The sequence below is a fragment of the Taeniopygia guttata genome, chromosome 9 (genome assembly GCF_048771995.1).
Source record: "Taeniopygia guttata chromosome 9, bTaeGut7.mat, whole genome shotgun sequence".
Taxonomy (NCBI): domain Eukaryota; kingdom Metazoa; phylum Chordata; class Aves; order Passeriformes; family Estrildidae; genus Taeniopygia; species Taeniopygia guttata.
In genome coordinates this window covers 13,755,757-13,768,485 of record NC_133034.1, presented here as the reverse complement: position 1 = coordinate 13,768,485, position 12,729 = coordinate 13,755,757, and the positions used below count along the sequence as shown (strand labels likewise).

The 12,729-nt window shown below is 36.8% G+C and overlaps 1 protein-coding gene across 21 annotated transcripts in view; it reads left to right on the top strand.

Annotated features, from left to right (window-relative positions):
• DLG1 (discs large MAGUK scaffold protein 1) overlaps nt 1-12,729 on the top strand; it is a 142,136-nt gene that overhangs the window by 65,899 nt on the left and 63,508 nt on the right. The gene's annotated exons all lie outside the window — the stretch shown is intronic.

Genomic DNA, 12,729 nt, shown 5'->3' with positions numbered 1-12,729 from the left:
TAATACAAAAATAGTAAATTGGCACTTCCTCTGAAGTCTGCTTATTACTACCTGTTTTGCCTATGAATTTGGAGTAAACAATGAATAGGAGAGCTTAGAGGGGAATTCTGACTTTCTTGTTGCTTCTTGTACTTGATGTGGAAGTTGCATCCTGTAGTTTCTCTAATGGGTCATTATACAACTCCAAGTGATGCATTAGGTAGACCTAATAGCTTTTAAATACAGGTTTTTTAAAGTAAAAATATATAGTATTAACCTTTTGAATAAAAATTATAGTTGCTCTTGTTTAAAACTTGAAAAAGTAAAATTGGAATGCATGAATTAGACTGACTAGTCAGGCCTAGAAATCTGCTTATAAATAAAATATGGAATACACTCTTCTTTGAGTGAGGGTTGGACCAGGTAAAGTTCCTGAGATCCCTTCAATCCAAAGCCGTGATTCTGTGGATATCACAGTGTTTGTTCTATTTTTCTGCTATGGAAAAGATTGCTTACCTCTGGGAAAGCCTGCCAGATTTTTTCATAGCTCTGACAGTTCTTCATTAAAAATAACTGCTTATACATGTTCATGGCCATAAGGAGGGGAAAAAACAAAATATTTTGAAGTGGTTGGTAAAAAAGCCTTAATGAGCATATTCAGAAGTCATGCACTGAAAACATAAGAGCTTGTTGAAGCCACTTCCTCTGGAAGGGTGCTGTACTGTGCTCACACCTTATCCAGCCATTGCAGGTATTCCAGCCTCAGGACAGAAAAAGGCTTTTGGAGGTTGTTCATTGTGGTACAATTTTGTTTTTCAGTTCTCTTCAGTTTGTGTTCTGTGTTGTAGCATTCTGAACATTTTTGTTATCTTATATCCGTTCGTTTGAGATACACTCCCCTCATTTGAATGTGATCACATTTGCAGAGTCCAAATAAGAATTAGTTGTGAAGTACTTCTCTGGCCTGGCCTGTAGAAATTCTGCCTGTGATTGTGAGCTTTATCGAGTCATTGTTGTGACGTCGTGATTTTTAACAGATACAAAATCATTTGGTGGTTTTTCAAGTAGTCTCCTGTGTCCCCTGTGAATCTGCTACAAAAGCCTCAGTTTTAGCTGTCCCTTCATTTTTGGATGGTATAAATTGGTCACACTTGCTTCGTTCCCTCCATCTTCAGTGAAAGGGAGATGACTCCTGGAGATGGGACATGCCTGTCCTGCTCTGGGACCTGCTTGGGTCACCCTTGCCCCAGCAAGATGGTAAAAGGACTTTGGATTTTGAGGTAGGATCTTGTATCCTAAAGAAACAAGGCTGAAGTTAATGATGGATATGGTAGCACTGCTTTTTGCTATAGTTATCCCTTGGTTTATGCCCAAAAGAATGCACTCATGCCCAAGTGCATGGTGCCCAGCTAACCACACCAGACTTCTTTATGAGTCCTGGAAGCAGATTTAACATTCTCAGGAATTTGAGGCCTTTATTGTTTCTTCTTTATCATTCTCTGTGATGGGATGTTAGTCACTCAAATAGAAGAATTAGTGAATTTGATTAGGAGCTGATATATCAATTTTTGTCATCAGATTTTAAAATTTTTTTAATAAAGGCCAAATCTGTGGTATAAAGTGGAAGGTTACAGTAAAACCAAGCATATAACAAATTTATACTGTCACAAGGGTGAATAATTGTGCCATGAGCTTGGTAAATATACCATTATGCAAATGACAAATACTGGTAATTTGAACTGCTGTCCTAAGAAGAGATATGCATCAGTGTGTCAAGGATGATACCTGTATCAAGATCACTGCTTTTCTCTGAAGTCTTTCCAGAGCTCAGAGAAGCCCCTGTTCTTGCCAGTCAATCCAGCTGTCCGTGGTGTGCTACAAATGCAGAAACTGCTTTCTTTGAATTCCACATGTCATTAAACTGGTTCTAACAGCAATCACTGAGGCTTTTCTTAGCATGTAACTGAGCATGCACTTGCAGCATGTGGTACTGAATTATTGCTTAGCTCCTTGAATATCCTGTGCTCATTTTTACTTCTATTTTCTAGGACATATTTTAGGAAAGATGAAAAGGATCAGGACAGAAAAATAATCCTAAATCCACATAGCCATTTCAAAAACTTAATTTTAAATTTCAGACCTTATCAACTGCTTTTGTGAGTTGTTTGAGCTCTGTCATTTCTTGACTTAGTGTATCTCCTTTTAAGTTCTTGATAAAAGTTTTACTGCATCATTAGTCCTAGACTATTGCTCTCAGAGTCATTGGAGTACTGTGGACATAGTTCTGGCATGTACAAAATGCTATGTCTAATCACACAACCACATAGAGGTGTTGTAAGGCGTGTTAAGAAGATAATGATTAAAAAAAACCCCCTCAGATCTCTACCCTAATCCTTCTTTTACTGTACTTCTTGAAAAATTGATTTCTTAGGGAAATATTTATTATCCTTCCTGTATTTTGATATATATTGAAGTTTTGAAGTATGTATATATTGTTGCTGCTAATATTGTGATGAATGCAGGAGAAAACAGCTTTAAATAGTACATGCTTTGCATGATTTTCTTTATGACAACACACCTTCTGAAACTGAAACATGAGTTTTACTGTACTAAGTTTCCTTCCTAATTCTTGTTTTTAAGCTATGTAAAATCACACAATTGTAAAAGTATGAGTTTTTTTTGCAAATTAGTTCTGATACTGGTTGCATTTTCTGTAAAGTGGCATTGTAGCTGTGATGAAAGCAGTATGAATTTATTCTGTAAGAGGAATGCATTAATATGTGTTCCAATCAATAGGCCAAAAAGCAGGAAGTTTTTGGTAGTTTAACCAAAGCATCAAAGGACTTTCTCTGGAAGCTTTGGTTAATTTTGTAAACATTTTCTGTGTACAGTAGAGGTGAAAACTTCTCAAGACTGTGAAATTTGCTTGACATTTTAGAGATAGGTTGTTTTAAAATTATAATAGTATCAATAAATTTTAGGACTATCTGGCACAACCTATGTAAAGCCATGTAGACTTTGTCAGCCTCCTGCTGGTTCCCTGATATGGGCAATGGTCTGAAGTCAGGCCTGTGCAGTGTTGGGGCTCTGCTGCTTCCCTCCAAGCCCTGCTGTGACTGCGGTGCTGGCATGTGCAGGTTGTTACCTCAGCTAATCACAGCAGTGCTGATAAGAACTGAGGGAGTGGTGATAAGAACTGAACCGGTGCTCCAGCTACCTGCAGGCACTGCTTCCTGCCAGAGGGGTTTATGTTCCACCTTCTCTTTCCCGTTCTCTCACAGCTCTGTCTCGCTCAGAGTTGGTAACATAATTTCTTCATATTTCTGTTGCATTGTATCTCAAGAAAATTACTTTTTCCAGAATGAGTCAGAAATCTGGTAAACAAAGAAAGAGTCACAGAATTTTTTGCTTTTGGAGTTCTGCTGCTGCCACTACTGGGGCTTTCTGCCTCCACTGTGCTCAGGAGTCTGAATCTTCAGGCAAGGCAGACACTGGATCCCCTCTTAATCCATTGTCTTCAGCTAATTCAGGTGGACTAACAAGGTCTTGCTGTATGAAGCCCAGTGCATGGAAGCCTGTGAAAAAGGTAGGACTCTTTAGGGCTGTTATATAACTTTCCTAATTTATTTTATACTGTGATAGTTACCCTCACAGTTGAGGCTTGTATTGATCGACAAAGGATTTTGAAAGTCAAATACAGGCCAGTCTGTCTTTCACCAGCTGTCAGCTTACTGAACAGCTCTAGCATGGCTCCTGGAGTATTGCATTTCTGTTTTGCTGCCAAAGCTGCTGTACATGTTTCAGTTAATACAATTATTTACTAAATTACTGTCTGACAGAACCACTGAATCTAAAGTGAAAATTGTCTTCTTCCTGTTCTTCTATTTTGGTCCACAATATCAACAGCACTCTCAATTATGATTAAGAATGGACAGGATATTTCCTTTACTTTGAAGACTATAGCTCAACAGACGCCCCTTAGATGCTCTTAGAAAACATGAGTCTTTTACAAGGAATATCTGTGCATCCATGTTTGGGAGCTGACATGGTATCCTGTTGTGCAGTTTAAGACTTCTAGTTTAGACCTAGCTCGGAGTCCTGCTAAACGTTGTGTCCACAGCATTTCTGAGATTTATAGTAACTCAAGGAAAGAAATTATTTTGTTAAACAAGAGAAATTGAAATGTTTATGTGCATGCCTGCTATGCAGTATCTTTTGAGAAGGATTTGGTTCTTTTTCCTAGAACCTCTGCTGGGGCCACTGCTTTTATCAGTATTTCAAATCAAAGAAGGAACTTAAATTTCTCCTACTGTGAATCATTTCCAGTACAGTTAAATTTTGAATTACTTTGATAGATCCACAGAAGATAACAATACAAGGAGAACATCAACCTCCTCATGTTATATTTCTCATGTGCAATTTAAATGAAGTGCCTCATTCTTGTTTATTGGTATAACCACATAATTCACATTTTGCTTATCATGTAAAGGCTCTGTAGCGGAGGGGTCCCGGTGGATGCATTCCTCCCATGAGGAAGGATGCTTCCTTTAAAGCGGTTTCTAAAATGTCTTTCCAAATTTAATTCAAGTGAAGATTGCATAATTCTGTAGATGATTTCAAGAACGCTCTACAGGTTTCTCCAGTTCGAATTTAGGCGAAATCCTTCTGATCAGTTGGCACTGTTTCTCCATTTTAATCCTTTCAGAATGGATAGGAGCACTCCTGTTTCACAGCAAAGGCTGATAACCTTGTGCCATCTGTCATGGAAGCTCAGAAAATGTTATACAGAGTCCAAATTTAGTACTGAGACTTGACAACTTGTTAATACCACACCACCTAGCGAATCATCCCTGAATCCTTTTGAGGATCTGCTTTTTCTGGTCTTTCCCAAAATAGCATTAGCAATAGTTAATTCTATACAGGTCAAAATAAATTACATCAATGTTCTCCCTAAAAATAGTTTGTCATAAAAAAAAAAAAGAGATAAAAAAATATCACCTAATCTTTGGTATATTCAGCTGCAATATCTTTTAAACTATACCTTTGTTTACTTGGGATCATCCACTGACCTCTTAAGTGGTCACCTCTTGCTACTATATGAGTTTTTCCAGGAACTGCTTGGACTCCAAGACAAACCAATAGTGCTTCCTGACTCTCCTGAGCCACAGAAGTTTTCTTGTGCCTCATTAAGATTTGCCAACATTACCTACTGGAAACTGCTGCTACAGTAGGTGCTCAAGTTGTTAAAGTTCTAATCCCCACTTGACCAGCCTGGACATCTGACCACACGATGGTTCATTCCCTAAAAAACTGTCAAAGGTGTCCAAACTGGTGCAGTTCTGACACTTGCCTTTTGAAAGACCTAAGGCTCCCTTCCATGTACTAGGCTTTTGTGGTTGCACACACAAGGTTCAAGGTTCAATATCAAAAGAGCAGACTTGGAAAGACTGAAAGAATCCTCTGAAAGTAGAGCAAGGATTCCCTTCTGTCTATTTTGTACGATTTAAGAAAAAAAAAACCAACCTTTGCCACCAACCAAAGCACTTCTGGACTTGTTTTCCAGTTTGGTGTTCCTCAGGGTGTCTCTGTGCCGTTTATTGCTATTCCATGTGACTTGTTGTCAGTATTGAATTTCGTCTCATTGCCTATAACCCACTTGTCTAATACATCAGCCTTGCTCTACAGCTTGTTTCTGTTGTGCATTTGCTGCCCTTCTCTTTTTGTTGGTGTTTAACTGCACATTAGGATGTAGTTGAGCTGACATGTTCTCCAGACAGATAACAGACATTTATGACTCATTTTGTCTCTTGTAAGCTGATCTTGGCATTTATGAATTTTCAGTCTATTGCTCTGTTAAAGTGTTTCCTTTGTATATTCTTGTCCCTTGCAACAGTCTTTTTGGAAATGATTTTTAAGCAATGATTTCCTTAAAATCAGGTCACCTTATGCATAGTTTTCATAAGGAAAAAAAAAAAAAAAAAAAAGAAAAAGTCAGGACAAGTAGTTTAAGGTATACCAGAACACTGGTAAAATAGAATTGCTTATTATTTTTTTTCATGTCCTTGTAATCAGCTTAGGTTTTGGGATGTTTTATAAGTTGCCAACATTTTTTAAACTGTATGGAAGTTAGTATTATGGTTGTTATTGAAAACTAGCATCTATGCAGCTGTGTCAGTCTTCTAATAGGACTTCAGACATTTTATGGGATGCAGGTATAATATAGGATTTTTCATTGATGATGGAATCTTCATTTTTTTTCCCACTACTTCCTGTGGTACTTCCTGGAAATTGCTGTGGCGTGGAAATGTTTTGGATGAGACTGCTGGCTTCTGGTCTTTTATTCTCTTTATCAGTGCTGCCTCACAGTGTATGTATTTGCTTATTTAAAATTATTTCTCTAAGACTGATGCCTGCAGAAGTCAGTTGAGGAGCCTGTGCTCCATTGCTCCCAGGTAGTAATGTTTGCCTTTCATAACAAAGTAGGGAGGGGAGTAAAGATTGCTTGTGCTTCTGGGATACAGTTCTACTTCAAAGTTAATTTATTTTACTAAGTAAATTGTACTTGTTTTTCTTAGGTAACTGACTGTATCTGAATACTCAGTGTTATGTAGCAGGTGAGAAGGGATCTTTCCCATTGGAGAGAGAAGGAACTCTAGATTCTCTCTGTAGGGTGTAGGGTAATCAGTCTGAAATAATGATAAGCGATTGGAGTGTTCAGAAAAGGGTTTTATAATTGTAGATGATATTCAGGAGCACCTGCTTTATCATGAAAACTCAAGAACCTCTGCTTAGTTCATCTGAAGGAAAGTCAGGAGATGATATGGTCGCAGACTATAAATATGTAGGGCTTGATTTCAGAAACTAGAAAGCTTGGTTATTTAGTAGAAAAAGGCATCTGTATTCCAAATCAGATAGAAAACTTAATTATAAATATTGGTACTAATATAATAAGCATTTTGGAAGCTTAGTGGGACATGATGTATTGCCAAATCAGGGTAATAAATTAATATTTCCTATGTAAAAAGTATAATGACAAATAAAGTTTCTACTTGTGAATGTTAAAATACATCACCATCTCTGATCTATCATCTAATATAATGGCTTTAAACTGCTCTTTGAAAGCTGTAATCTGCTGGAAAGCAATTCATACATTTTTTTAAATCCCTCCGTTTTATTGCACTTCTTTGCTACTGCTTTTAATTTCCCTTTTAACTCCATAATTTAAAAAGATGAATGCAGGGAAAATTTTGTGTACAGAGAGTTCTGTGTACAGAAAAGCTTTTTAGACTTTGAGCACATTATGCCTCCTTACAGAGCAGCACTTGTAGTTAGATGCTAAATGAAGTGCTATGCAAATTGACCATGAAATACTGCTGATGAAGGTGGTGATAGTACAGACCTAAAACTATATTCCCAGATAGATGTGGAATGCCAAAGTAGATGCCTATCTCTAAGAAGAAAATTAGCTGGGGCAGTCCCAGCTTTGAGATCAGAGTATTTCCTATTACTCATTTCACTGTATGAAAAATAACATTCAGGTGCTAGTAGAACTTAATGTGTTAAGCGGCACACATGATCAATAGGAGATGACATTTATTCAGGATTCCTTATGAAACTTGCATTTAATATGGCTGTTATATGTTATGTTGTGTGACCCTTTTGTTTAAACTGTTTTAGTTCCTATAACAAAAATTTTGAAGAGGGATATATGATGCTTTTTTAAAAAGGAGCAAAGCTGTACTTTCTGAGACTGCACCTAAGAAATCTGACTTCCTTATTTTATGAACTCTGGGATATTCTCTATCATTACAAAATTATTAACAGATATTGTTATGGTAAGTCAGTTTGTTTTTATAATTAGAAAATAAGGACTTCCAGATCATCCAGACATCTTTGAAAACAGAGACCATGTAAATCAAAATCTATGTGGGAACATGTGGTCATCTCAATGTTTTTATAATTACAGAACTCTGAAAACTACAGTTCTTGCATCAAAGCCTGTTAAAATTAATGGTGCCATGAGATAAAAGGGATATGGTATTAAAAGCAGAGTTAAATGGATTTGCAAAGAGCAGGTGGCACAAAAATGTTACAGAGAGTGGCTCAGGACGCCCTTGACTGTCAGGTTCTGAGATGGTTTTCTGGGAAAATTACTGGGCATGTGTCTAATTCCTACTTGCCCATTTGTCAGTTTTTACTGCTAGTAAGACTCTTGACCAGTTGAGCCTTTGCTGTCATCCAGTATAGCAACTTTTACTGGTTGTGTGGAGCTATCAGAATAATTTATCTCTCTCTGTAGTTCTCTGTGCTATTTGATTTTTTTGAATAAAGTACACTAGGGAATAAAAAGAATGAGAATAAATGTCTAGAGGATGTTTGGAAGCCTTGCAAGAGTGCAAGCTAAATGCAGGGAATAGGATCTCAGTTTCTGGCCTTTGTGTCACTCAGCAATCATGATCACCTGACCAGAAATCTCCAAGTCTCATAACGAAATGCAATCTGATAGATTCATCCCCTGAGTGATGCGTCAGTCGTGAGATGATCAGAGTGGCAGGAATTAATCTTGAAATGTATCTGGAAAGTACTAATGGTTAAATTAATAGTCTCAGAGAGTGTGATTAATGATACACGTAACAGGTGAATTCGCAGCTGCTGCCCTAAGGCATTTCTGAATTAGAATTTTTTTTTTTTTTTTTTTTGCTATACCATCTCCTAAATACAATAGATACAATGCTGCCCATCTTGGAACCACAGATGGTTCATCTTATGTTCTGGTGCACTTGGAAAATGGCAGCAGTGCTGGCAGGTTGAGTTTTGTCTGGTGTTAATTTTTATACCATACATTACTGTTGTCACTTAAATTGAAGTAATGCAGGACTTGAAAAACTTAATTTACAATTGCTAATTTGGCTTTGAGCTTCAGAAACCAGCACAAAAAGTTACATTTTGTTTTCTGGTTCTTGAAATTTAAAGCAAGTAAGTAGTTATATATTTATAGCATGACCACTTAATTTGTTTTTGCCTATCAGTTAGTTCACTTTTTTCTTTCATAGTTTTCAGTGTTAATTTTTCTTCTGTTTCAGCCTATTTCTTCCCCTACTCATTTTTACCTTTGTTGCAGTGTTCAATTTTTATCAACTTTTGTCCTTCAACTTCAGCAGCCATGATCAGATGAAGTAGAATGTACTGTAAAATACAATTTTCTACTTGCTTTTTTGCTCATTGGAAAAGAAAAACTGCCGAAGAAAACTATTGGCATATCTGTGAAGTTGGAGTCCTGGTTTCAGCAGCAGCCAGAGCAGAGGGTTGGACAAGAGTATAAACCCAGGCCAAAGAGCTGTGGTATTTCCTCTGAAGGCTTTAAGACATTGCTGCCTATTCCAGTACAGGGATTCCAAGAGCTGGAGACAACTTATGTGTTTAATAATGCTGAATTCATGAGTTTTCATGAACTTGGACAGCCTTCTTTTTGTGGCAAGGATTCAACAGTCAAAGAGCAGCTTCTGCTTGTTTGTAGTCTAATGAAGGGGAGGATAGTTAGGGTTATGGGACCTGTTCTGCATTTTGTTCAAAACTTTTTTTAAATGCAAGACAGTGTTGGAAAGAGAATTCAGTGTATTTTTTAAGGAAATAGCCTTCCCTTGGATTGAAGAGTCAGATTTGTCTTTTGTGTTCTGTTGTTGCCTCTGTTTTATTTTAGTTCCTTACTCCATAAAGGCAGACAGGGACTAGGCCAGGTTAGAGCATCTTGGCAAGGAGCAGCTTGGGCAGTGGCCTGCGAGTGGAAACTTTGGAGCATCACTTATCAAAGTCAGCCTGAACCTCAGAGCTGCACTCATGGAGTTCTCAATGAGAGCGTGAGAACCAATATTCTAACGCCAGTTAGAACCAATGGCCTCACCAATGTTATAACAGTGTGGCTAAAGGTTGGTATCTTCTTGTTCTGAGGATATAGGAAAGTAAGTGCTTTTTCAGTAATTGTGGTGGGGAGGTAAATAAATGCAGGCCATAACCTCACTTCCTTTTTTCCTTTAAACTATTGAAAGTTTTAATTGATGTCTCTTAACTTCTCAATGTTTAAGGACTTGAAACATTACTAGAAATGTGTTGTGTTGTTGGTGTTAGAGATTATAAAAAAGGAAACTGCAGAATTTTCCTGCAATAGTTGGGACTATTGAGGGTCTGATTAATACTGTTTTGCTTTTTCTGAATCATAAATTCAGAAGTCAAACCCCATGTCTTAGTCCTTTCTACAGACTGTTTTTTGTAATGAAGAATTTGAAATTTCAACCATATTATAGATTAGGTACTTTAATTACCTTAACTAAATGGAAATGGGCAGAAATGATCATGTAAGCTAGTATCCTGTCACAATTAGTCCAAGACTTAATGGGAAGTGAAGTCATAACTCAAGAAACACTTGCATTGTTTCATATATTTTATGATAGTCTGAGAAACTTAGTCTGCTACTTTTCATATTTATTGTTACCCACTTTTTTCAGGTCAATATAGTTAATATTCTTTTTGTTCAGACTAAATAAGTCAAGGAAGTGCCAAGCAAAATGGATGCTTTGGTCAGTTTGATATGAGCACAAAATGCTGGGTTTGCCATCCCAGCTTGCAGGGTCTCCATGGTGTAAGAATGAGTGGAATCAGCTGAGGAAGCTGAGGAATGGAGCTGGCATTTGTGGGTAGCAGTAAGAAGCCAGCAGGTCTCTAGTGAAAGTAGCAGTGCAGGTCTGTGAAAAATTCAGCATGTGTCAAGATAAAATGCTGCTGCCACTGATATGTGCAAAGCCTTTTGTAAATGGAGTGGCTTTACTATAAAGCCAGTTTAAGTGTAAATCAGGTAATTTGTTTTCCTTTATTTCTTGACATTTATGTCCTGAAAGCTAATGGATTTCAATTACTGGGTTGTTATAGGTGACTTTCCTGGTGTGGTTTTCTGTTTGCTGTTCACCTGAGATAAATTATGTTCTGCTCATGCTTAGTGTTCTAGGGCAAATTTATCTATTTTATAAAAATATTTTTAGGTAATAGATTGTTCATAGATTAATACAGTTTTCAATAACATAGTAAATACTTATCTTAAAAGGGGAAACTAGCTCTGATTCACTGACTTGCTCATGTCATTACTCCTTTTAAGACTGTCTTTCAAGTACTTCAAGAGCAGTGGGGTGCTATAAGTAAGTGGACCTGAATGTTTCTTATCCTAATTGTACTTTAGATGATATTCATGTGCAAAGTTTTCATATGTTATGAATAATGGTTCTTGAAGATTTACTTAATTAAAAAAAATCCAATTAATCAAATTATTTTAACTTTTGGGGAAGAGGAATGAGATAGTTTTGACAAGTAATTGATGTGTTTCTAGTATTGAGTGAGATCACTTTTCAGTATCAGGGCTAGATAGATATAGGACTTCTTTGATATTTAAATTAACTAGAAATAACAGGCATTCTGTCTAGGTTTACTTATTTCCTGAATAATTGAAAAATGATCGCAAATTATGTGTTCTGAGAAACATGTAAACAGTACCCAGCCTTTAGCATTGTATTTTGATTTAATAATGTTCCTAGGAGTGAACAGTTTATTACATCTCAGTTTCCTAGCACAGCATATCCTTTCTACTGTGAATATCAAAAACTAAAATATTGACACCTGAGTGCTGCTATTATTTTTCTATAATAAAGTCTTAGAATACATTTTTTCTTTGTCTTGGCTCTTTCTGATGCTAAAACGCTGCTTGGGCTTCTTTGTGGATGCATTAGCATTATAATGAAAGCTATTATTCTTAAGGCTGATGTTATTTAAAAGGAAAAGACCTTTCTAGGCCTTGCTTTAAGTTGCAAATTAAATGCATTAAATTCATTCTCAATTGCACTTATGAATTTAATGAGGAGCCTTGCTCTTCTGCTTTGAGCTTAGAGTGTTGAGTTGCTTGGTGAATACAGATGACTGACCTGCTGCAAAGGGCTCAGTACTGGACTTTTGCTTAGTATTTGGAAAACAAAAGGCACAATTTAGTTTTATTAAAACTAATATTAACTTGGCATACATTTTTAATGTTATGGATCTGGAATATGACTGAAATTAAACTCAGTCCCTGAGAGATGTGACAGGACAAATTAATTTGAGCAAAGTCTTTCTGAATACCTCACATAAAAAGGCAAGGTTTCAAGAGTCCAGTTTGTGACCTTAACCGAGAGAGAACAGGTTGGTTGCTGAAACTTTTGTTGTATTGAGACTGTTTGTATTTTCATGAGATCCTTAGCACCTGAAAATTTTACTTGTTGAACAACCATAAGATACTGTGTGGTAGCATTGGTGATAGTTTTGTGGGTCAAATTTCTGCCTTGTGGTAGTTCATTTGTCTCATAGTTCTGTAGCAAAACTCTAGTTTTGCTACAGTCTATCTCAGCAAGTAAAGAGTCTGTCACTGCTGCTTTACTTCGGCTTGGGTGGTAACTATGGTGCACATTGTTCCTCACTAGGCTGTTTTTGTAGATAAATATTGCAGTGAAGAATTGAAAGAATAAACACACACTGTGTTTGTCTTCAAATCAGATCAGGTCATACTCACCATCTGTGACTTTACTGATATTTTGCTGTCTTTGTTTTCCCCCTTCAAAGCTATTTATCTATATTTTAAGTTCAGAGTTTTAAGTTCATTTGAGTTCATTGTAAAATGCTGTGGGGTTTGAGGAGGAAACTAGGTTAGAGAATCAATTTGTTGACTGAGTTAAAAAA